Source organism: Hemitrygon akajei, unplaced genomic scaffold, assembly GCF_048418815.1.
Source record: "Hemitrygon akajei unplaced genomic scaffold, sHemAka1.3 Scf000082, whole genome shotgun sequence".
In the NCBI taxonomy this organism is placed as follows: domain Eukaryota; kingdom Metazoa; phylum Chordata; class Chondrichthyes; order Myliobatiformes; family Dasyatidae; genus Hemitrygon; species Hemitrygon akajei.
This window is the reverse complement of record NW_027331968.1, coordinates 1,348,872-1,372,182: the sequence shown is the minus strand read 5'-3', so window position 1 is coordinate 1,372,182 and position 23,311 is coordinate 1,348,872. Positions and strand designations below refer to the sequence as shown.

The window sequence follows — 23,311 nt, the reverse complement described above, 5'->3', positions numbered from 1 at the left end:
AATAAAAGTGACTTGACTTGACTTGTGTTGCCACCATTCAGAATCTGCTGAATCTTCCTGAAGGTCTTTTGCAGTCAAACGGGGGTTTGATTTGCCTTTCTAGCAATACAACGAGCAGTTCTGTCGGAAAGTTTTCTTGGTCTTCCAGATCTCAACTTGACCTCCACCGTTCCTGTTAACTGCCATTTCTCAATTACATTGCAAAACTGAGGAAACGGCTACCTAAAAACGCTTTGCTATCTTCCTATAGCCCTCTCCTGTTTTGTGGGGATCATTTATTTTAATTTTCAGAGTGCCAGGCAGTTGCTTAGAGGAGCCCATGTCTGCTGATTGTTGGGACATGGTTTGTGAAGTCAGGGTATCTATAAAACTTTGAAATTTGCATCACCTAGCCTTTCCTAACGATGACTGTGAACAAACCAAGGCCCTAACATGCTAATTAAGGTCTGACGCCTTGGTAGAAGTTATTGAGAGCTCAAAACTCTTGGGACGCCCAAACCTTTGCATGGTAGTCCTTTTTTCACTCTAAAACTATACAAAACTCAAGTAATACACTAATCTTGCTTAAAATGTTGAAAAGAATGTTTCGTCTTTAAATTTATGAATTTTGGAGATCAGTTCATCTTCTGCTTACTTAACTATTCACGGTAACAGAAACTTTGACCAGGGGTGCCCAGGCATTTGCATGCCACTGTATATGGAGCTCAGAAAAATAGAGGTTTATGTTGTAGAGCAATAGTTGGTATTTTCTAGTCAGGGTTACATGGTCAGCAAAACTTTGTGGGTGCAAGGACCTGTTATGAGCCGTAGATTGCTATGTTCTCTCTTTCCATGTTATATTGTTTCATACCGTTCAATCACATTTGATGTAATGTGTCTTTTTTGACATCAATCAACATAAAATACTTAACTTAAAGTGAAAACATCTATTTAAAGTGATCTAAAACAATTCCAATTATAAAATTGAAAATAATTGATTGTATAAGTATTAGGCCACTTTAAATATGACACCAAATCACCACTGCTGCAGTCAATTGGTTTTAGAAGTCACATGCTTAGTTAAATGGAGATCTGCTTTTGGACACCTGTGTGCAGTCAAGGTGTTTCAATTGTTTGCAGTAAAATACACCTGTATCTGTAAGGTCCAGCTGTTGAAGAGTAAGTATCCTGGCAAAACCTACACCTTGAAAACAAAAGAACACTGCAAGCAACTCTGTGAAATGGTTATTGAAACGCACAAGTCAGGATATTGTTACAGGTTAATTCCCATGTCACTGAATATCCTTGGAGTACAGTTAAGTCAAAGATCTATAAATGGAAAGAATATAGCACAGCTGTATATCTGCCTTGAGGAGCTGTCCTCAAAAACTGAGAGACCGTTCAAGACGACGACTGGCGAGGGAGGCCACCAAGAGACCTATGACAGCTCTTGAGGATTTACAAGCTTCAGTGGCTGACATTGTAGAGACTGTGCAGACAACAACTGTTGCCCGGGCGCTTCCCCAGTCACAGATTTATGGGACAGTGGCAAAGAGAAAGCCACTGTTGAAAAGTATACTCACATGAAATCTCGGCCAGAGTTTGCCAGAAGGCACTTGGGAGACCCTGAAGTTCGAAGGTATGATTAAATCAAAATTGTGCTTTGTGGCCATCACACTGAATGATATATTTGGTGTAAGCCTAACACTATACATCATCAAAATCGCACGATTCCTACGATGAAGATTCATGCTGTGGGGATGCTTCACTGCAGCAGGCCCTGGAAGGCTGTGAAGGTACAGGGTAAAATCAATGTAGCAAAAACAGGGAATCTAATGTAATCTGCAGGAAAACTGCATCTTGGGAATAGATTTTTTCAGCAAGACAATAACCCCAAGCATAAAAGCAAAGTTATTCAGGAGGAGCTTAAAAACAACAAAGTTAATGCCCTGGAATGGCTGAGTCCAGACATCAATCCAATTGATAATTTTTGTCTGGACTTGAAAAGTGTAATTCACTTTTTGCTTTAATGCTTTTTGAGAGAGTGATTTAGATGCATATCATATTTTTACTGAGTTAAGTATTGTATGTAATTAGTTTTGCTACAACAAGTGTATGGGACATTAGAAAAAAATGTTGAATTTCCCCATAGGGATGAATAAAGTATCTATCTATCTATCTATTTAAAGTATCTATCTATCTATCTATCTATCTATCTATCTATCTATCTATCTATCTATCTATCTATCACTAACGATTCCCATGCAATCTGACAGAGCTTGAGCAGTTTTGTGAAGAATGGGGAAAAGATACCGTGTCCAGATGTGCAAAGCTGAGAGAGACCTACCCACACAACTCAAGCCTGCAATTACTGCCGAAGTGTAATGTACTAAATATGGACTAGAAGGGGGTGTGTATATTACTTATATATAGCATAAAATTATATATAAATAAATGTCAATAAGTCTCGCAACATACATCGTTGATATTCAACCTGGTTCTGATTCTGAGAAGTTTTATCTAACTGTTGTGTAGTTCTATTTTATGTCGGTTAATCCTCTTCATCATACTGTTAATCTAGGTGCACTCGAGTGTTATTTCAGTTCCGTTTTTTTTTAAGTTTTCCAGATCGGTTTCAGACTGAGATATCATGCCAAAGCAAGACGTTATCAGGCAGAGCGAACGCGTTTATTGCCTTTGTTATATTGTTAAAATTCAGCTCAGTTTGGCAGATTTTCTTAAGCCCTGAAGTAAATTCTGATGAAGCATTTCTCTTTATCAGAAAATGATCTATTTTCTTTGTTTGCTGATATACTTAATATGCTTTTGTTTCATATCCATCAATCTGTTCTATTGAATCCTGATTCTCTGTCATACATTACAAGTTCTACTGCACATTTAGTAATGTTTAATGATTTGTACTTTTCTAGTCTAAAGCTCATGTTTATACCTTTGAACATTTGTTAGATTATTTGAATTAATTTTTTTTTTTGCTATACTAATACAAAAGCGAATAATTTCTAATCATTCTGTACAGCAGGTGTGTCAGGGCATAATTTATTCGTGTTTTTTTCCTGCTTTGATACCCGATTTCTGTCCGATTCAGTAAATTAGAGAGCGTCTTTAAAGCTAGACAAAACCATAGTGGGCTTAGCATTTCGTTCTGGAAAATGCCTTCATTTATTTTGATAACAGTAGCTGTTCCTTTGCGGTTGTTGATAGGGCGATTACTGTCCGTCAATGCTTCAGATATTGTAAGTATCAGGTGTATGTACTACGAAGTTTTATTAACCATGAGTGAGGGATAGAATCCAACGGCTTTTGATAGACAATATAACATTGAAAGAGTTCTTCTTTCCCCGGGGCTTGATATAGAATTGCATGATCTATTATCAGTTGTTCTTTAAATCCGTCCATACCTTAACAGTATTCTTTCTGCTCTTCTGTAAGTATATTGTGGTTGTCTAAGTGAGTCGTTATTCGTTACGACATGTACAATGTTGCAATTTTAAATATAAAATTGTCTCATTATTATTAAGAGCCAATAATAACATAGTAGGTGACCATTCAGTAGTCTTATAAATGCAGGTTGTACGGACATTCAGCCTTTTATGTCTTCTGCCCCATGGGAGTATGAAAGAGAGAATGTTTGTGGTGGGTTAGGGATCAGCAGTAAGGCTTTGGACGGCGGAAATAGCATCTTGTTAACTTGATTGAGTTCTTCCAGGAGTTGACAAATGATAAAGTTACACATGGATATTTTCTACTTGGATGTTAGCCGTGTGTTTGACAAGGTCCCACATGGGAGGGTCATACAGAAACTTAACGTGTTTGGGAACTGTAGTGAATTGCCTTTTGGATTCATAGTTATCTTCCCCGTGGTATACAGGTTGTAATGAGGTTTAACCTGGCTGACGATCTTTGACAAGTGATGTTCCACCGGGAACCACACTGCCATCGGCCATTATACACAAATGTCCCTTTCCCCAGGAATGGCCTCAAAACCTACCCAACAATGCTCTGGAAATTACTTTGCCAGAAAGCAACCCCTTCCATCCCACCGACTCACCTATTCCAATTTAGGATGGGAATAAATATTGGGACTGTCAATACAAGACACTTTCCAGAGATGCTCTCTCCATCCTGGCGAATATATTTCCCTTAATTAATATCCCGGAAATACTCTCTTATCTGGACAGCTGCAATTCCTAAAATACACGTCCTGGAAATAATTAGAGCAGGTAGTACATTTCCTGTAGTTGGGTAATAGGTGCCCCACTACTTTACTTTTTAATTGCTTTATCCAATTTGATCCCCTATAAGCTACGATAATCTTCATCATGAACACCATCTATTAATTTTGTGTCATTAGTGAACTTACTGGTCAAGCCTTGTGCATTTGTACTCAAATCATTGCTATCAAATAACGAATATCAAATGTCCCAACTTGTAGCCTTGCGGTCCCTCTTCAAGGAAAAATCTTCAACCATCCCTCTTTGCTTACTACCTTCAAGGCAATCTTGAATCTATCTAACTTTCTCTCCCTGGACAGGATGTGAACTTATCTTCCAGACCGAGCTTTCTTTTGGCACCTTGTCAAAGGCTTTACTGTAGTTCAATGTACAACATCCATTCCCGCACCCTCATTGACACTTATCTTCAAAAAACTTACGAAGTCTTGTTAAACACAATTTTACATACACAATGCCATGGTGTCTCCTGATCAGACTCTGTCGATCCAAATGTCGGTGCATGACTGTCATCTATTGTGGAAAGTTATTTCTGGCACCTCCCCTACCCTTTTCGCCACTCACCATCAAAACGCCGAAGTGGCAACCCGTAGTAAGATAATATTTCTCCAAATGCTCAAAGTTCCTCCTCCCAAGTATCCATTCCAAGAGTTTGCCCAGCACCGATGTGACGCTCACTGGTCTATAATCCCCAGGATTATATATATTACGTTTATAGAATTACAGAACAAGATATGCCATCCTCTAATGATTTTTACGCCTGTGGCCAGAGAGGACACAAAGATCATTGCCAATGTCCTTGTAAACTCCTCCCTCACGTCCTGTGGTAAAGTGGTATATATTGGATGCTTCAACAACACCTCTTTCTGAACACTGCCATGCTACTATGCTACGTCACAATCACTGTCCATCTCATTGGTAACTCTGAAACAAAGCATTCATTAAGTACCTCACTTATCACCGCATCCTTCAGGCACGTGAGGTCAGATGGGCCAAATGGCCTAACTCTGGTCCAGTATTTTATGCCTTTATCTGGGGGCGCCAGAGTGACGTCACGTGTGGGTGAGAGCTTGTATTCAAAAGCTGGTTAGTGGAGGTTTTAATGATTTCAGGGGAAGAACGAAGGAAACTTAACGGATTTCATCACTGAATCCGATGCTGTGTGAGGTAAAGTCCCTTGCCAGGTGCCCTGCTCTGCCATGTTGTCCGTAGAGTGGGTGGTGTGGTATTTGACCCGAGTTGGGTCACAAAGCCCAGAATGTTTCTGGGGAAGAGTTTCCAGGGTGATCTGATTTGAGATGGCCCCCGTGCAGTGTCTCGTTGTTTAGTATTTTCATAAACAACAGTTTTACTGCTGTAAACAGGAATTGCTAGCAGAGGAAGCACAGATTCATTTCAGTTAACAGAAAACCTCTCGTCCATGCTGTCCTTGCCTTCCGGCAATCTAAACACCACGACAGTGAGTGAATCAGTCAGACAGCTGATCGATGACAGGAATTATATCTCTTGGTCGTTACAGTTCGCCCAGAGTCGGTTGGACGGGGTTGATGTGAAGTTTGGAGGGTGTCACAGTGAATGAACCCACACCCGAACGGTCTGTGTTGTCCCTCCGACATCCTGCCACAGGTGGCGCTGCGGGGACCTCCTGCAGATCAGAGCACAGTGCCGAACCCAACGGAAACCGGCGGTTCTCCTGATCGGGCGGCGGTGAGGAAGGGGCTGATCTCGGGTTTGTGTAAATCGAAGGTCGGTTGCAGTGCGTAAGGGCCGGAACTGAACCAGTCATCTAGGGTGTCCGAGGTCGCCAGTGCTGCAGGCCTGGTTTCAGTTTTCCGCCCGAGCCGGGAATGTATGATCAGTTAGTTATGATACCCAAGTTGAGAGTGTGGATGTGGGTGAAGGGATTCTGTCCACGGGTTCGATTGTGGGGTGAACGATGGGGAGGATGTGGGGCTATTGGCGGGGTGGGGGGAGGTTGGGGGCTTACAAATTATCGGATGCAGCGTACCGGGAAGGATGGGTCCCGAGGCAAATGAAGTTGTAAACAACGGAAGATCTTTCTCTTTGGATCAGACATGATACACGTCCTTTCAGGAAGCAGCAAGTTCCTCTTTATATTAGTTACTGTCTAATCTTGCTGTTAACATTGAGTTGTTACAGGGCCTCAGAGTTTTTACAGAGTCTGCAAACAGATGATTGTTAGGAAGCAGAAGCCGACGGTGAGAAGCTGCTTCTTGGATTTGAGTTCCGTGCTAGTGATGTTCCCGGGGTTACATCCATTCCTACTTGTCGTGTATATCGATAATTTGGTTCAGAAGGTACAGGATATGGTTAGTAAGTCGGCACAAATTAAATTCAAGCAATTATATTTCTGAAAGGCAGTAAGTATAAACAAACCCCCCTCATTCCGCCTCCCCACTCAGAACTGACCAAAAGCAATTTCAAAACACGCAAAAGCTTGAAATGAGCAAACACTGAGGGAATGTGAGTGGCTTTAAAGAGCTGGGCTGCTGACAACACATTACCAGACTTGGAGTGTTTGCAGCTGGGTCTGACAGAGGCATACCTGGCACATTCAGTTTCATTCCAACTGTTTCCTACCTTCCTTTGTATAGATATGTAATGTCTAAAGGACCAGTGTTTGAGTAAATGAGACTCACCAGACTTTCTCCTGACTGAATCAATGGAAACCCTGAGTCAGAAAGGTTCTCTCCAGTCGGTGCTCTCAGTCTTCGGGCTGGTTCACTTGTTGCTGTTCCCTCGTCTTCAGTCGTGGTTTGCTTCCATTTGGGGTTTTTCTTCCAATAAATCTCTCACCACAGGTCTCACTTTAACAAGAGAGATAATAAAGCACATTAACAATACAAATGAGAAAACAAATATTTCCGTTTATCGAAGTTTAAATGTTGAAGACAAATATAACGATCTCAAAGAACAAATCTGAAATTTCCCCTCGTACTTCCCAATGCCTGATATGGGATAAGAAGGAGTCATCGTTCAGTTATGGTCAAACACAAGATGTAGGAGAAGAATTAGATGATTCAGTCCATCGAGTCTGTTCCACCACTCAAACATGATTTTTATTCCAACACCATATTCCTGCCTTCATTCTGCAACCCTGAAGCTACTGAGCAATCACGAACATATTTAAACCTGCCATAAATATACGCAAAGGGCAGCCTCCACCCCTATCTGCGGCAACAGGTTCCACACAGCAGCCGTCCTTTAACTGAAGAGATTTTTCTCAAGCAAGGCTGCAGGCCCGGATGGTGTCAGCCCCAGGGTGCTCAAAGCCTGTGCCCCCCAGCTATGTGGAGTACTTCACCATGTATTCAACCTGAGCCTGAGTCTCCAGAGGGTTCCTGTGATGTGGAAGACGTCCTGCCTCGTCACTGTGCCGAGGACGCCGCGCCCCCGTGGCTCCAATGACTACAGACCAGTGGTATTGACCTCTCACATCATGAAGACCCTGAAGAGACTTGTTCTAGAGCAGCTCCAGCCTACGGTTAGGCCACACTTAGACCCCCTCCAGTTCGCCTATCAGCCCCAACTAGGAGTTCAGGATCCCATTGTCTACCTGCTGAACCGTGTCTACGCCCACCTGGACAAGCCGGAGAGTACTGTGAGGGTCATGTTTTTTGACTTCTCCAGTGCGTTCAACACCATCCGCCCTGCCCTGTTGGGTGAGAAGCTGACAGTGATGCAGGTGGATGTTTCCCTGGTGTCATGGATTATTGATTACCTGACTGGCAGACCACAGTACGTGCACTTGCAACACTGTGTGTCAGACAGAGTGGTCAGCAGCACTGAGGCTCCACAGGGAACTGTCCTGTCTCCCTTTCTCTTCACCATCTACACCTCGGACTTCAACTACAACACAGAGTCTTGCCATCTTCAGAAGTTTTCTGATGACTCTGCCATAGTTGGATGCATCAGCAAGGGAGATGAGGCTGAGTACACAGCTACGGTGGGAAACTTTGTCACATGGTGCGAACAGAATCATCTGTAGCTTAATCTGAAAAAGACTAAGGAGCTGGTGGTGGAACTGAGGAGGGCTAAGGCACCGGTGACCCCTGTTTCCATCCAAAGGGTCAGTGTGGACATGGTGGAGGATTACAAGTACCTGGGGATACGAATTGACAATAACTGGACTGGTCAAAGAACACTGAGGCTGTCTAGAAGAAGGGTCAGAGCCGTCTCTATTTCCTGAGGATACTGAGGTCCTTTAACATCTGCCGGACGATGCTGGGGATGTTCTCCGAGGCTGTGGTTACCAGTACTATCATGTTTGCTGTTGTGTGCTGGGGCAGCAGGCTGAGGGTAGCAGACACCAACGGAATTAACAAACTCATTCGTAAGGCCAGTGATGTTGTGGGGCTTTCTGACGGTGGTGTCTCAAAAGAGAATGCTGTCCAAGTTGCATGCCATCTTGGGCAATGTCTCCTATCCACTCCATAATGTACTGGTTAGGTACAGGAGTACATTCCGCCAGAGACTCGTTCCACCGAGATGTAACACTGAGCGTCATAGGAAGTCATTCCTGCCTGTGGCTATCAAACTTTGCAACTCCTCCCTCGGAGAGTTAGACACTCTGAGCCAATAGGCTGGTCCTGGACTTATTTCCCCTGGCATAAGTTACTTATTATTAATTAATTATTTCTAGTTTTATTTTGCTGTATTTCTACTCTATTCTTGATTAGTGCGGCTGTAACGAAATCCAGTTTCCCTCTGGATCAATAAAGTATGTCTGTCTGCCTGTCTGTCATCATAATTTTAAAAGCAGGTGTCTTTATTCTAAGACGGTGCTCTCAGATCACAGACTCCCTGTCTAATGGAAACATCCTCTCCATGTCCACTGTATCCAGGCTTTTCAGCATTCGGTAGGTTTACTTAAACATACATCCCCCCACCACCCCCACTGCCCCTCTGAACTCCATTGAGCACAGGTCCAGAACCATCAAATGCTCCTCATACATAAAGCCGATCATTCTTGAGATTATTCATGTGGACCTTGTTAGCAACAACTGCACTGAACAGATTCCCAGGAACAACAGGCAAATTGATACCAGAACAATTTAGTGCGAAAAGTTGTGGTTTGTTTAAACGGTTTGAACAATGATCCCACAGACCAGAAATACTCGCTCAACACATCATAAACCTGGGCAAGTTGACCCCCGGGTCCATTTTACTTGATCTAAAACTATGATATCCCATGACCCAGCCTCACAGGGTCACACAGCTGAACCTGTCCCTTACCGACGCCAGAAGCCTCGCACATCGTCCACACATCTCACAGCAAGTGGTGTATTCAGGGATATACCCACAACCAATGTCCAGATGCCCGAGACTTCTGATTCATTTGGAAGGAGGAACATCGTGTCCTATCTGTATAAGTACTAAGGATTACAGCCAAAACCGCAACTCTAGGACTCCTTGCTACCGATAAAATGATGCAGTGTTTCGGCCAATCAGAGTTCAGAAACTAACACTCAATCAACCTATGGCAGAACGGGAAGCTGATGATCATCTGACTGGACCAATGATCGGGCTGGAAAACCTGGGCGTGAGTCACCAGATACAAGCGATACGTTTCACATTGTCTCCTGCAGCTAAACTGAACACAATTTATCGTTATCTTATTGTTAAGTGAGGTCTTGCCCAGCACAATTGTGTAGGCTAACAGGAATAAAATGCTTGTGATACAAAATTGAAATAGTTTTGCTGGAAACTTGTTTCATCAGATAGGACGTGTGGAAAGAGAAACTGTGGAAGAGCCAGTATCTGAATTGGGATTGTCCAAGTTACTTCCCGATCTGCTGAACGGTCTCAGCATTTTCTCCTTTTACTTTAAATGATGCACAACTATTGACTGATTACAAGATCTTTGCGACGGCCTGAACAAAGTTGCACAAATGTAATGCCCACATTCATTAGTTTTGTCTTCATTCCAACACAGGGATAAATCCGTCGATAAAGTCAATGCTCATAACATCCTCCCCACCCCACTATCAGTCTGTTACATCTGCTCCCGAGGCCCATGTCTCTCATTGAGGGACCGTGACCAGAGAGCGATAAAAATGAGCACCACACCCTGCAAGTCACATGGGCTGTTACCGTGGCAACAGAGAAAGTGGCTCTCCAAAAATGACAAAAATTAAATGAAATAACAGACTCACTTTAAATGTTGTCAAGATTAACACTTTGCCATTTTGTAATGTTGAAAATAAAATTGTAATTATTGATGCGATACAGACTGTCATTGAGGTGGTGGGTTACAGAATGGACAGGGGCTGAACAAGATGGTTGATATATATCACTGAGGTGGTGGGATACAGAATGGACAGAGGTTGAACAAGATGTTGATATATATCACTGAGGTGGTGGGATACAGAATGGACAGAGGTTGAACAAGATGGTTTATATATATCATTGAGGTGGTGGGATACAGACTGGACAGAGGTTGAACAAGATGGTTGATATATATCATTGTGGTGATGGGTTACAGGTCTGAGAGAGGTTAAACAAGATGCGCGGGGAATGAGCAGATGGAACCAGATGGGAAAAGGGATCATCATTAGTTTTCTCTTCATTCCAACACAGGAATTATTCAGTACACACAGTCAATGCTCACAGCATCATCCCCACCCCTTTGTCAGTCTGTTACATCTGCTCCTGACGCTACTAACTCTCACTGAGCAACGGTGACGAGAGCGCGATAAAAATGTTTACCACTCCGTACCGGTCACATGGGCTGTTATCCTGGCAATGCAGAAAGCGGCTCTCCAAAAGTGAAAAAAATGTAAACAACAGAGTCAATTTAAAACGCTGTGAGTCTCGTTATGACAATATTAACATCATTCAATATTGCATGTACTTGTTCAAAATAAGTCTGTGAACCTTGGCTTTCATTAATTGGTGTGACACCGCGCCCCCAATCCCGCGTACAGCAATAACTTCAACCAAATGCTTCCGTTAACTGCTGATCTTCCTGCACATCGGCCTGGAAGAATTTTATGTCATTCCGCCTTACAAAACTGCTTCGACGGAACTGCTGCTTCGAGGTAGGATTCCTCGACGGAACTGCTGCTTCAGCCCATTCCGCAACTTTCCTATGGGATTAACGTTAGGACTTTGACTCGGCCATTCTAATTTTCTTTTGTAATTATTCTATTATTTACTCTTGTCTTCTGGATCATTGTCTTGTTGCGTTATCCAACTTCAATTAAACTTCAGTTGACAGAGTGCTACCCTGACATTCTCCCGTAAAATGACTTGATATAAAATTAACACACAGCTATTTTATAACGTTGAAACTAAAATTGTAATGTTTGCCTTTACCTTACCTCAGGCTGCATTTAATAAATCCTCTGCTATTTCTAGTTAATAAACACCGATAGTGAGGCAAAATAATTCACAATGAGGAGACAGTAGTAGTTTCAATGATTACAGTCCAAACAGCAACTCTCCAAGGACTCCTTGCTACCGGTAATATGATGCAGTGTTTCGGCCAATCAGATTTCAAAAACTAACACTGCGTCAACTTATGGCAGAATGGGAACCTGATGGTCATCTGACTGGACCAATGATCAGGCTGGAAAACCTGGGCGTGAGTCACCAGATACCGGGGATACGTTTCACATTGTCCCCTGCAACTAAACCGGATTCAATTTATCACGATCTTTTTGTTAAATCAGGTCTTGCCCAGCACAACTGGTCATCACATTTCCTGTAGGCTAACAGGAATAAAATGCTTTTACTATAAAATTGAAATAATAGTGCTGGAAACTCGTTGCATCAGATTAGATTTGTGGAAAGAGTAACTGTGGAAGACCCAGTATCTGAACTGGGACTGTCCAAGTTGCTGCCCGATCTGCTGAACGTTTCCAGCTTTTTCTCCTTTTACTTTAAATTATGCACAATTATTGACTGATTACAGGATGTTTGTGACGGTCTGAACAACGTTGCAGAAATGTAATGCCCACATTCATTAGTTTCGTCTTCATTCCAACACAGAGTTAATAGTCGTTACATTCACTGCTCACAAAATCCTCCCCACCCCACTATCAGTCTGTTACATCTGCTCCCGAGGCCGCTGTCTCTCACTGAGGGACCGTGACCAGAGAGCGATACAAACGTGCACCACTCCCTGCAAGTCACATGGGCTGTTACCCTGGCAACAGAGAAAGTGGCTCTCCAAAAATGACAAAAATTAAATGCAATAACAGACTCACTTTAAATGCTGTCAAGATTAAAACTTCGCCATTTTGTAACGTTGAACCTAAAATTGTAATTATTGATGCGATAAAAACTGATCAGAAATTGCCAAGAAGTTTGATATATATATATCACTGAAATGAGGGCATACAGACTGGACAGAGGTTGAACAAGATGGTTGATACATATTGAGGTGGTTGGATACAGGTTGGACATGGGTTGAACAAGATGGTTGATATATATCATTGAGCTGGTGGGATACAGACTGGACAGAGGTTGAACAAGATGGTTGATATATATCATTGAGATGGTGGGACACAGACTGGACAGAGGTTAAACAAGATGGTTGATGTATATCATTGGGATGGTGGGTTACAGGCTGGACAGAGTTTAACGAAGATGTGTGGGGAATGAGCAGATGGAACCAGAATGGAAAAGGGATCATCATTAGTTTTCTCTTCATTCAGTACACACAGTCAACGCTCTTCAACTCTGGGATGTTGGTGGAATTCCTTGCCTGAACTGCTGCTTCAGGCCATTCCACAACATTCCTATGGGATTAACGTTAGGGCTTTGGCTTGGCCATTCCAAAACTCGAAATTTTCTTTTGAAATTATTGTCTTATCTATTTACTCTTGTCTTACGGACCATTGTCTTGTTGCGTTATCCAACTTCAATTAAACTTCAGGTGACAGACAGCTACCCTGACATTGCCCTGTAAAGTCTCTTTATATAAAATTAGCACAGCTGCCATTTCATACCGTTGAAACTAAAATTTGAAATGGCTGCCCTTACCCTACCTCATGCTGTATTCAATAAATCCTCTTCTAGTTCTAGGTAACAAACACTGAGCGCGGAAATAACTCAGTAAGGCAGAATACTTCACAATGAGGTGAGAGTAGGAGAAAGATTGCTGATATATAATTATTGATAACTTACAGGTATAATATGAGCACAGAATGAGCAGATAGAACTTGGTGGAAGAACACATCAAGGACAATCACTGATGGTCCTACAGAAATAGACTGAATTTACAGTACATACTATGATATAAATGATCCTAAAGTGAAAAAGCTAGAACGAACCAATGTAAACTTTTGCATATGCCCTTTGAAATTATGCATGCCTTGTAATCCAGGAAATTTCCTGGTAAAGCTCGCCTGCACTCGCTCCAAAGCCTCGACATTCTTCCCAGATTGAGGCTACAAGAACTGTGTGAAATACTCCAGATGTGGCTTAATTCGAGCTTTAACATAACTTCCTGACATTTGAAATCAACGCCTTGATTATAAAGGTAAGCATACCATTTGCATTCTTAACCACTCTGTCGATCTGAGTAGTCTCTTTCAGGGAGCGGTGACCTTGGACTCCAAGATACTTCTGCTGATCAACAATGTTCAGGTTCTTGTACTTAACAGTGTACTGTCTCTACATCTGACCCACTGAGATGACAAGATGATAATCAAATCTCACTGAGTTTTGTGGGGTCCTGTTGAATTCATTACCAAGTGCACAAGTACGGGAAGGCCCAGGTTCAGAGAAACACTGACTTGCAACAGCATCGCAGGCAAGTACATTCAGATAACACACGGAACACAAATTATACGATTCTCTGTCAGTAACAGTCTATAAATATGTTTTATGTCATTAACGATATTTAAAATACATTGTGTCATGATCAATATTAAAATGTACATTAACAATATCGAAATGTGTTTTATGTCATTAAATACAGGTTGTATGAAATGATATAATCTATATATTATGTATCAATAATATATAATATATATAATGTATCAATAACTAACAGAAATCCCATCAACAATGTAGAGATATAAGTTTTATGTCCTTAAAAATATCTTAATATACGTTTGTGTCATTATCAGTATATAACTATACTTTCGTGTCTACAGCAGACTTAGAAATCTTCGATTTGGTCTCTCGGTCAGATTGCTGATAGAGTTTGTGAAAAACTGGGCTCCAACCACCGGTCCTTACAACACACACTGAAACATCTTGCAGACCCAGGAAAGATTTGGTTATTCCATCTCCTTAAACACAGAGACAACAGGAACAGGAGCAAGCCAGTCGGCACTTACAGCCTGTACTGTCATTCAATAAGATCCCGGGCCAGTCCATCATTGCCCCCTAACACCACTCCTATCCCGACTTTTCCCAGACCATTGGCCCGACTTGGAGGTCAACAGTCTTTGGTGTCTATCCTCCAGCTCACCACCACCATGGTCTCAGACATTTCCATAACTGAACCCCTCCTATCCCCACCGGGACAAATATCGTGTTTGCTCCTTCTCACACTATCGGTATCCTTTCAATAAAATCCCCCTCCCCTCCGTCTTCTGCCGGGATCCCTAAATCCCCCGGGAGCTTATTCAAGCCGATGGGCCGAGCGGTTTCCTCCAAACTCTCAGCGATACATCAAAATCCGGCCGCAGGAGACACTTCACAAGCGCCGAAAATTCCCTCGGAGGGAAATGGAAATAAATCAAAAAGAGGGACATTTCCTTTGGGGTTGGCTCCGCTTTGACGAGGTGCTCGCCGAGGGAGCGGGGTTATCGCCCTCTTGGATGCTTTCCATCCGCTATTGGCTGTAAGCAGTGATTGACATCACTTCGCACCAATGGGATTGCTCAGCTCCAGAATCCTCTGTTGACGGCAGTGTGTGGGTGACGCCACTTGTGGGAGAGAGCTCGTATTTAAAAACACCTGAATGGACGATTCTTATGATTTTCGTGGGACAACGACATTAATCACAGATTTCATCACTGAATCCAGTGTTGTGGGATGTAAAGTCCCCTGTTATGTGTCCGGTTGTGCCGTGTTGTTGGTGGAGTGGGCAGCGTGGTGTTTGTCTCGATTCGGGTCACAACACCAGAATTGGCAGCGGGGTCCACACACAGTGTATTAGTCAACAGAAAACCTCTCGTCCCTGCAGTCTTTGTCTCCTGATAAACTCAGCACCCTGACAGTGTGGACCATAGATACCCCTTCCTCTCAGAGTCAGTGAATCTTTTGAACAGCTGAGCGCAGAAAGGAATTAGGTTTATTGGTCATAAAACCTCGCCCAGACTTGGTTGGATGGATTTAGTTTTGAGTTCGGGATGTCACAGTGAAAGAGCCGGACGGCTGAAATCTCTCCATTGTCCAAACATCCTTCCAGATGAGGCAACAATTCAGTTGCGAATCCCCCTGTGGTCTCCTAATTCGATGCAGCCTCCTCTACACTGGTGACACCAACTCCACATTTGTGCGGCGTTAGGTTTTATTTTGGGGGAGAGGGGGTGTTGATGTTCTTGTTGCGTTTTGTGTGGGGAGAGGAGTTTTTTGAGGTTGACGAACGGCTTGCCATTCTATTCATGTGTGTGTGTGTGTGTGTGGGGGGGGGGATTTTATGTTTCTCTCTGAACGGCGTTCATGTTCTTTCTTTTTTTCATGGCTGTCTGGTGGAGAAAAAAATCAGAGTTGTATATGGATACATGCTTTGATAATAAATTAACCTTTGAATTATCTGCTATGAGTGGGACTTCTAGACACTAGACACTCGAATACTGCAGCACAGTACAAGCCCTTCAGCCCTCGATGTTGTGGCGACCCATATATTCCTTTAAAAATGTACTAAACACACACTACCCCGTAACCTTCTATATTTCTTTCATTCATGTGCCTGTCCAAGGGGCTCTTAAATACCCCTAATGTTTTAGCCTCCGCCAACATCCCTGGCAAATCATTCCAGGCACTCACAAACCTCTGTGTAATAAACTTACCCCTGATGTCTCCCCTAAGCTTCCCTCCCTTAACCTTGTACCTATGACCTCTGGTGTTTGCTATTCGTGCCCTGGGGAACAGGAACTGACTATCCATCTGATCTATACCTCTCATAGTCTTGTAGACCTCTAGCAAGTCCCCTCTCATTCTTCTACGCACCAAAGTGAAAAGTCCCAGCTCTGCTAACCTTGTCTCATAAGACTTGATTTCAAATCCAGACAACATCCTGGTAAATCTTCTCTGTACTGTCTCCATAGCTTCCACATCATTCCTATAATGAGGTGACCAGAGCTGAACACAATACTGTAAGTGTGCTCTCGCCAGAGGTTTGTAGATTTGCAACATGTCCTCACTACCCTTGAACTCAATCCCCCTATTATCCCATAGGCCTTCTTATCTATCCTATCAACCTGTGCAGCGACATTGAGGAATATATGGATTTCAACCCCAAAGTCCCTCTGTTCATCCACACTTTTAAGTAACCGACCAATAACCCTGCACTCAGCCTTCTGGTTTGTCCTTCCAAAATACATCACCTCACACTTCCCCGGATTGATCTCCATCTGCCACTTTTCAACCAATTCTGCATCCTGTAACCTTCGATAACCTACAGCTCCACCCACAACTCCTCCAATCTTCGTGTTATTTGCAAACTTCCTTCCACCTCTTCATCCAGGCCATTTATAATAATCACAAACAGCAGTCATCCTAGGACAGATCCTTGCGGCACTCCACTAGTCACCGACCTCCAGGCAGAATACTTTCCTTCCACTACCACCCTCTGCTTTCTTCCTGCAGAGTATGAAAAGAATTTGCCCACGGCTATATAGTTTAAAGGTATCCCATAATGTTCCACCGGAAATTTCTTCCGTTGAGTTAGTTGAAAAGAAAAATACAATCGGTTCTTTAATGAAATTAACAAAATTTAAATCCTGAAGCAAAACAGAGTTGAACCGCCATTGTCGATTGGACCTCTTGCGCGTACTAGGCGCTGTCTCCGCGCCGGCTTTCGAGTCTCCGTATTTTTCTTCCTGGGTGGGTTCGGTTCCTGCCTCCAACGCTAGAAATTGCCCAGAGTGTTCCGTTACTAACATGACTCTGTATGAGAGTTTCATGATACCACACTGCGCTTTCGTTACAACAGCAGTGATTTGTGGTCACAGAGACGGGGACGGAGGATGAATATCGCGAAGACCGGTTGAAGAAAGTGAGATCGCGGATGCGGTGTGGGAAGGACTCGGGTCAAACAGGCGGAGTGGGAGAGGTCAGAGAGATGGCACGGGTTGCTTGTTTCAGAGGGACTATAGAATGTAAGCTCTCTAATCCCAGAATGCCTCGCAGGTAGGAAAGTCCTCTAATCTCTCAGTGTATTTATGGACCGTATTCTCTGACTCACACTTCCCTACCTCATCCCAGTCTCTCTCCGCCTCGTTGACTGGTTTATGCTTGGTGTTTAGTTCAGAGTTCTTTTACACCTGTGCGAGAACACTACATAATGAATAAATGTGATAAATATTGCCACGAATCTACTGCACAGCACTTTGCAGATCTCTTGTTCACCCAGTGCTTCAGGTTAAGGAACACTCTGGACTCTGAATGAATCAGTGGGAAACACTCGTTCTCCAGTGTCTTTATAAAGATTGTGACATTCAGATTCTCTTCTGAGTCCTGGGTCATTTTTGTTTCTGTCTATCGCCTCGAAGCAATTCAGAAGTCGGCCCTCTGATTCCCACGACTTTGTTGCCGATACATCTGGTGTCTTGTTCCTCACCCTCCGCCTGGATGGAGGTAGGAGAAAGAAAATCAGACGTTCAGAATGCCCGAAATATGGTCAGGGGGTGGAATGGTAGGCTTTCCTGATCGTGCTCCAACAGTGGTCGAGAGTGCGGGAGCCCCTGGTACTGTGGATGACGTGCTGATGACAAATAAGCCGACAATTCCTTAAATAAGCCTGATAGAAACCCCCGCAATGATTTGAAAGTCATCAGGTTAGGCAGTTCCTTGCTTGCTGGTCGCGGCATTCAGTACATGGTATGCTTGCTTAACATCTGCTCTGGCGGTATGTGAAGTGCCGTCCGGATCAATGAGGAGAACCTCTCGGTAAGCAGCACCGACAGAACTCAATCATTGGATGTTGTGATTGGGAGAACAAGGGTGCGGCAAGACCACTATATACGGACAGCATGAAGAATTTATCATGAAACAACACCGCTGTTCAACATCCACCATCCCCCCCACCCCCTGCACCACAATACCGTCTTATCTTCTCCGAACGGTGGATCGAGAAGCCTTCCGGCTGTTACACAGAACTGAGCCATGTCTCCATGAAACAGAGAAGACAGCAGCCCCTCATTTCCCTCCGAGACTGCAATGTTGTGCTTACATAATGCACCTTGTTTTCAATTCATTGGCCTTTGGCTAAGAAGATGCCGGGTAGAGGATGCTTCATAGCCCGGCGATTTAGTCTGGCTTGGAGTCTGCCGAACCAACCTCTGTTCCGGCAACGGTAATGGCTGAACTTCGCTGATCGCTAAAAGGTGCTGCACCTGCATTCCCGAGAGTCAAGTCCACCTGGTCCTTCAGCAGCTCGTTAAACTGCTGATTAATTTAGACAGCTCAACAGTACGTTTCTTAAAGGGAAATTAGGGGCTTCACATTGCAGCGACAGTGTTTCAAAAGAAATACATCCAGACATTTTGCGAGCTGTCGGCAATACGTCGCGTGTATCGCAAGTGCCATCGTGGATCTTTGGATTTATAAACAAATCTCAAAATCGCTAAATCTCAAAATCGCTAAAACCTTATCAATAATGTAGACATCCCTCTCTTACTTTTGCCTACAAAATGTATCACCTCGCACATCATGGTTAAATACGATCTGTCTTTGATCTGTACAGCAAATGGAACAACGATGTATAAAATGCAGGCCATTGAGTCTAACAGCGTTGGTGGAAGAGTGACAGGAGGGGAAGCGGGTGTTGGGATCTGTCAGCATTTAAACAGGCAGAGGCTAATTTGAGGTAATCAGGTGGTTCCTAAATTTGTAAATGACATCAGTGTCGGTGGTGTCTTGGACAATGAAGTGGATAGACCAACTTAGAAAGTGGTCAAGGATTGGCAGGTGGAATTTAATTTGACAAAATGTAGCACTTTGTAAAGTTAAGGCAGGGCAGTTCTTGCATAGTAAATGGCAGGACACTGGGAATTTTGCAGAATTGGATCATCTAAGCCGAAGGATGCATATTCGCAGAAACCGGTTATACACGTAGAAAAGGCACAGGAAGAATGCCATGAGACTGGAAACATACCGGGAAAGTTTCATGAGAATATTTCTTTGAACACTCGTTTATTATATTAAGATAGTTTGTGTAAGCTGAGAGATTTCTCCTTGCTGCATAGGACGCCGAGCGGTGACATTCACGACGGTCACAGATAGGCGTCAATATGGTTGTTGTAATGCGTCCAGTGTGATAGTATAGTGGGTAGTGTTTGGGGCTCTCACTTTCGGCGAGGAGAAAAGGAGAGCTGAACGTGTAATTCTCTCCCTGCCAGCGCCCAGCCTCTCCGACAGAAAGCCTCATGTAGTGTCTACTCGCTGGCGACACAGGCAAACTGAATTACTTTTGGACGCAGGCTGAACTACAAAGGGCAGGGAGGACGTCTGGCTCCTGCACACGTAGCTCGCAGGACCACCGGTGCGTGGACGCGCCCTGGTGGTCGTGTACAGATCCCTATGGGCAGCCTCGGGAGAGACGAACGCTGTGGGAGTAGCACGGACAGCAGATCCGGAATGGAGCTCCTTACCGGCTGAACGTCACAGAGCGCCCTTCCGGCAACATCCCCTCACGCTTATCTGGGTTGAACTCCATTTGCCACTTCTCAGCCCAGTTTTGCATCCTATCAATGTCCCATTGTACCCTCTGACAGCCCCCCACACTATCCACAGCACACCCAACCTTTGTGTCATCATCAAATTTACTAACCCATCCCTCCACTTCCTCATCCAGGTCATTTAAAAAAATCACAAAGACTTGGGGTCCCAGAACAGATCCCTGAGGCACTCCACTGGTCACCGGCCTCCATGCAGAATATGACCCGTCTACAACCACTCTTTGTCTTCTGTGGGCAAGCCAGTTCTGGATCCACAAATAATGTCCCCTTGGATCCCATGCCTCCTTACTTTCTCAATAAGCCGTGCACGGTGTACCTTATCAAATGCCTTGCTGAAATCCATATACTCTACATCTACTGCTCTACCTTCATCAATGTGTTTAGTCACATCCTCAAAAAAATCATTCAGGCTTGTAAGGCACGACCTGCCTTTCACAAAGCCATGCTGACTATTCCTAGTCATATTATGCCTTTCCAAATGTTAATAAATACTGCCTCTCAGGATCTTTTCCATCAGCTTACCAACGACTGAAGTAAGCCTCACTGGTCTACAATTTCCTGGGCTATTTCTACTCCCTTTCCTGAATAAGGGAAGAACATCTGGAAACCCTCCAATCCTCCGGAACCTCTCCTGTCCCCATTGATGATGCAATGGGGACGGTGTGATCCCGAAATTAAAGGGATTACGTGTGAGAAGCGTTTGATTAAATGTGGGTGCATATTATTGACAACTATAGAATATTGAAAGACTGCGAGAGTATGGATGTGGTGGGAATAATTCACATAGTGGAGGGAGTTTAGGACCAGACGGCACTGCCTCAGAATACAAGGGCGCCCCTTTAGAAGAAAGATGAGGATAAAATTCTGCCATCTCGGGAACTCATTGCTATGGACGGCTGTAAAGGCGGAACAATTGGGTTTTTTATATAGCAAAAGTTTCTGATCAGTCAGGGCGTCAAAGGTCACAGGCAGAAGGCGGGAAAATGGGGGTTGAGGGGAATAATAAAGCAGCACAAGCAACAACAAAGGTATCAATAACCGTCCCCCCCCCCAACGTTTCAGCAAAAATCATCAGCGCCCACCACCCACCATGTAAGCAATGGCAAAGTCCCTAAAGATAGATGTGCTCAATGGTGAGATAACTTTACCAGACATGTACTGGGCCGAACCCACCACATTCTGTATGAACTTACGTTCATTGACATTGATGTTCCCATACCGAGCCACGAGGCAGCCAGTCGATACCCTCGGTATCACATTTACAGAAATGTGTCAAGGTTCCAGATGTCCTGCCGATCTCCGCAAACTCCGACGAAACCAGAGGCGCCGCCGAGCTTCCTTCGCATTTGCACTTGTGATGGGTCCAGGGCGGATCCTGTGAAATAGGAATACCCGGGGATTTAAAGTTGCTCACCCGCACTGATCCTCCGATGAGGACTGGCTCGTGGACCTCTGGTTTCTTCTCCCTTTGCTTTGCTTGCATTGAGTGGGACGTTCAAGGGCGGGGTGGAAGCTGGAGGCGAAGTGGGTGACATTGTCGAGCTCAATGTGAGTGCAGGAAGCGGCAGCAATACATTGGTCGACGTAGCGCTGGGAGAGCTGGGGTGAGTTACCGGGGAAGGTGTGGTACATTGGTTTGGTAGATTGATTTACTTAGGCAACGAAAAGGGAGACATATATGGGACACATGCGGGTGTCCATGGCTACCCATTGAACTTGGAGTAAGTGGGAGGAGCCGAAGGAGGAACTGTTGAGGTGAGGACCGGTTCTGCCAGACGGAGGGTGGTGATGATAGAGGGAAGCTGGTTGGTTGTTTCCTTTAGAAATCTGGAGAGTTTTAAGGCCCTCTTGATGAGGGACTGGAAATCCATGGAGAAAATGCGACGGTCGGGGCCAGGGAATCGAAAGTTTGTGAGTTGATCGAGAGCACAGGAAGCATCGTGAATATAGGTGGGAAGGGGCTGAATTATGGAGCATAGTTTGGACTGGAGCTGTAAGAACACAGGATAGTGGGGCAGGAACTGGCAGAGACAATGGGCCTAACCGGACATTTAGGCTTATGAATGAGTAGGAGGTAGAAGCGGACAGTTCAGGGCAATGGAAACACGAGTTATCCACAGTGAATGGAGGTTCTCTGGAGTTGATGATGTCAGTGATAAAGCCGGATGCAGTTCTCTGATGATCCGGAGTCGGGATTCTTCGAGGTGTAGGCATCATGATGTGTGTGAAAGTTACCGCCTAGTCTCAGCCAGGTAGAGGTCGGTCCGTCACTCTACAACAGCAGCACTTTGTCAGCAGGTTGGATGGTAACTTTGGGACCGGTGCTGAGAGATTAGAGGGCAGTAAATTCAGTGGGGGTAAGGGTCGAGAAGCGGTGAAGATTCCTGATGTTGAGGCGGTTGATGTCTGCTCGGGAATTAATGATGAAGACATCCCACAGCAGGCAGATAACCAGCGTGCTGTGTCGGAGAGGAGGAGGGTTGGAACCGGAAGAAATCACCCTCAGTGCTGGGTGGTGAATTCTTGCCGATAAGATCTGCTCGGAGACGGAGCTGAATGTGAAATAAACTTCACCTTCCCAGCAGCAGCTCCTCCTGAAGGTCTGAGAAGCTCCAGCAAATTGTTTATGAAAGTGTCTGCAGAAATACTACACAGACTAGACACATAATATTATATGTTGCGTACAACGAAGACGAGGCATTACGTTTTCCCCGGGGGTGGAGTACTCCGATTAATCCCCACGCGGACAATCATGCTGCAGGGAGTGAACAGAATCCGCCAGTTTGTCAAAACGACCGGGGCAGGACTCGAACCTGCAATCTTCTGATGACTTCCACCATTCAAGCACCGAAGTCAGACGCCTTATCCATTAGGCCACACGGCCGTATTCTGTGAGAAAGGCCAAGGGGGGAAATGGGGAACAGGCCGACTGCTGCAAGGCGTTTCCACCTGTAAAATTATTTCCTGACAGGGCTAAAAGTACTCGCCTGCAGTGATTTCATCCCTAGGTGAACAGTCGACCATTTGTCGTGTCAATATCTCTCCATGCATTCCTGCTTTGGGCTGTTGAATATTCTGTTTCTGTCACACAGAAAGGAATTGTCAAAGGCACATGTCACTGTCTTTTGCAGCGGCGTTATATTCTGGGATTGGAATCAGTGACAATGGTACACCACATTCAATACATTGTTGATC

At 44.2% G+C, this 23,311-nt stretch overlaps 1 protein-coding gene and 1 non-coding gene across 6 annotated transcripts in view; both read right to left on the bottom strand.

Moving 5' to 3' along the window:
* Nucleotides 1–21,423, bottom strand: part of LOC140722638 (NACHT, LRR and PYD domains-containing protein 3-like) — a 39,971-nt gene extending 18,548 nt beyond the window's left edge. For 2 of the 5 annotated variants that reach the window (XR_012097701.1, XM_073037345.1), the window contains exons 1-2: nucleotides 11,573–11,685; nucleotides 6,890–7,057 (exon numbers count right to left, since the gene is read on the bottom strand). The gene's annotated coding sequence lies outside the window, so the exon portion shown is untranslated. Of the gene's footprint in view, nucleotides 1–6,889; nucleotides 7,058–9,485; nucleotides 9,583–11,567; nucleotides 11,686–21,309 lie in introns of those variants that run through there. The other 3 variants (XM_073037347.1, XM_073037346.1, XM_073037348.1) reach the window with 3 other exon arrangements.
* A 1,485-nt stretch (nucleotides 21,424–22,908) lies between these two features.
* trnar-ucg (transfer RNA arginine (anticodon UCG)) lies at nucleotides 22,909–23,000 on the bottom strand. Its single transcript is given in 2 exon segments — nucleotides 22,909–22,944; nucleotides 22,964–23,000. It is a non-coding gene; the product is annotated as a tRNA-Arg (tRNA).
* Nucleotides 23,001–23,311: the final 311 nt, after the last annotated feature.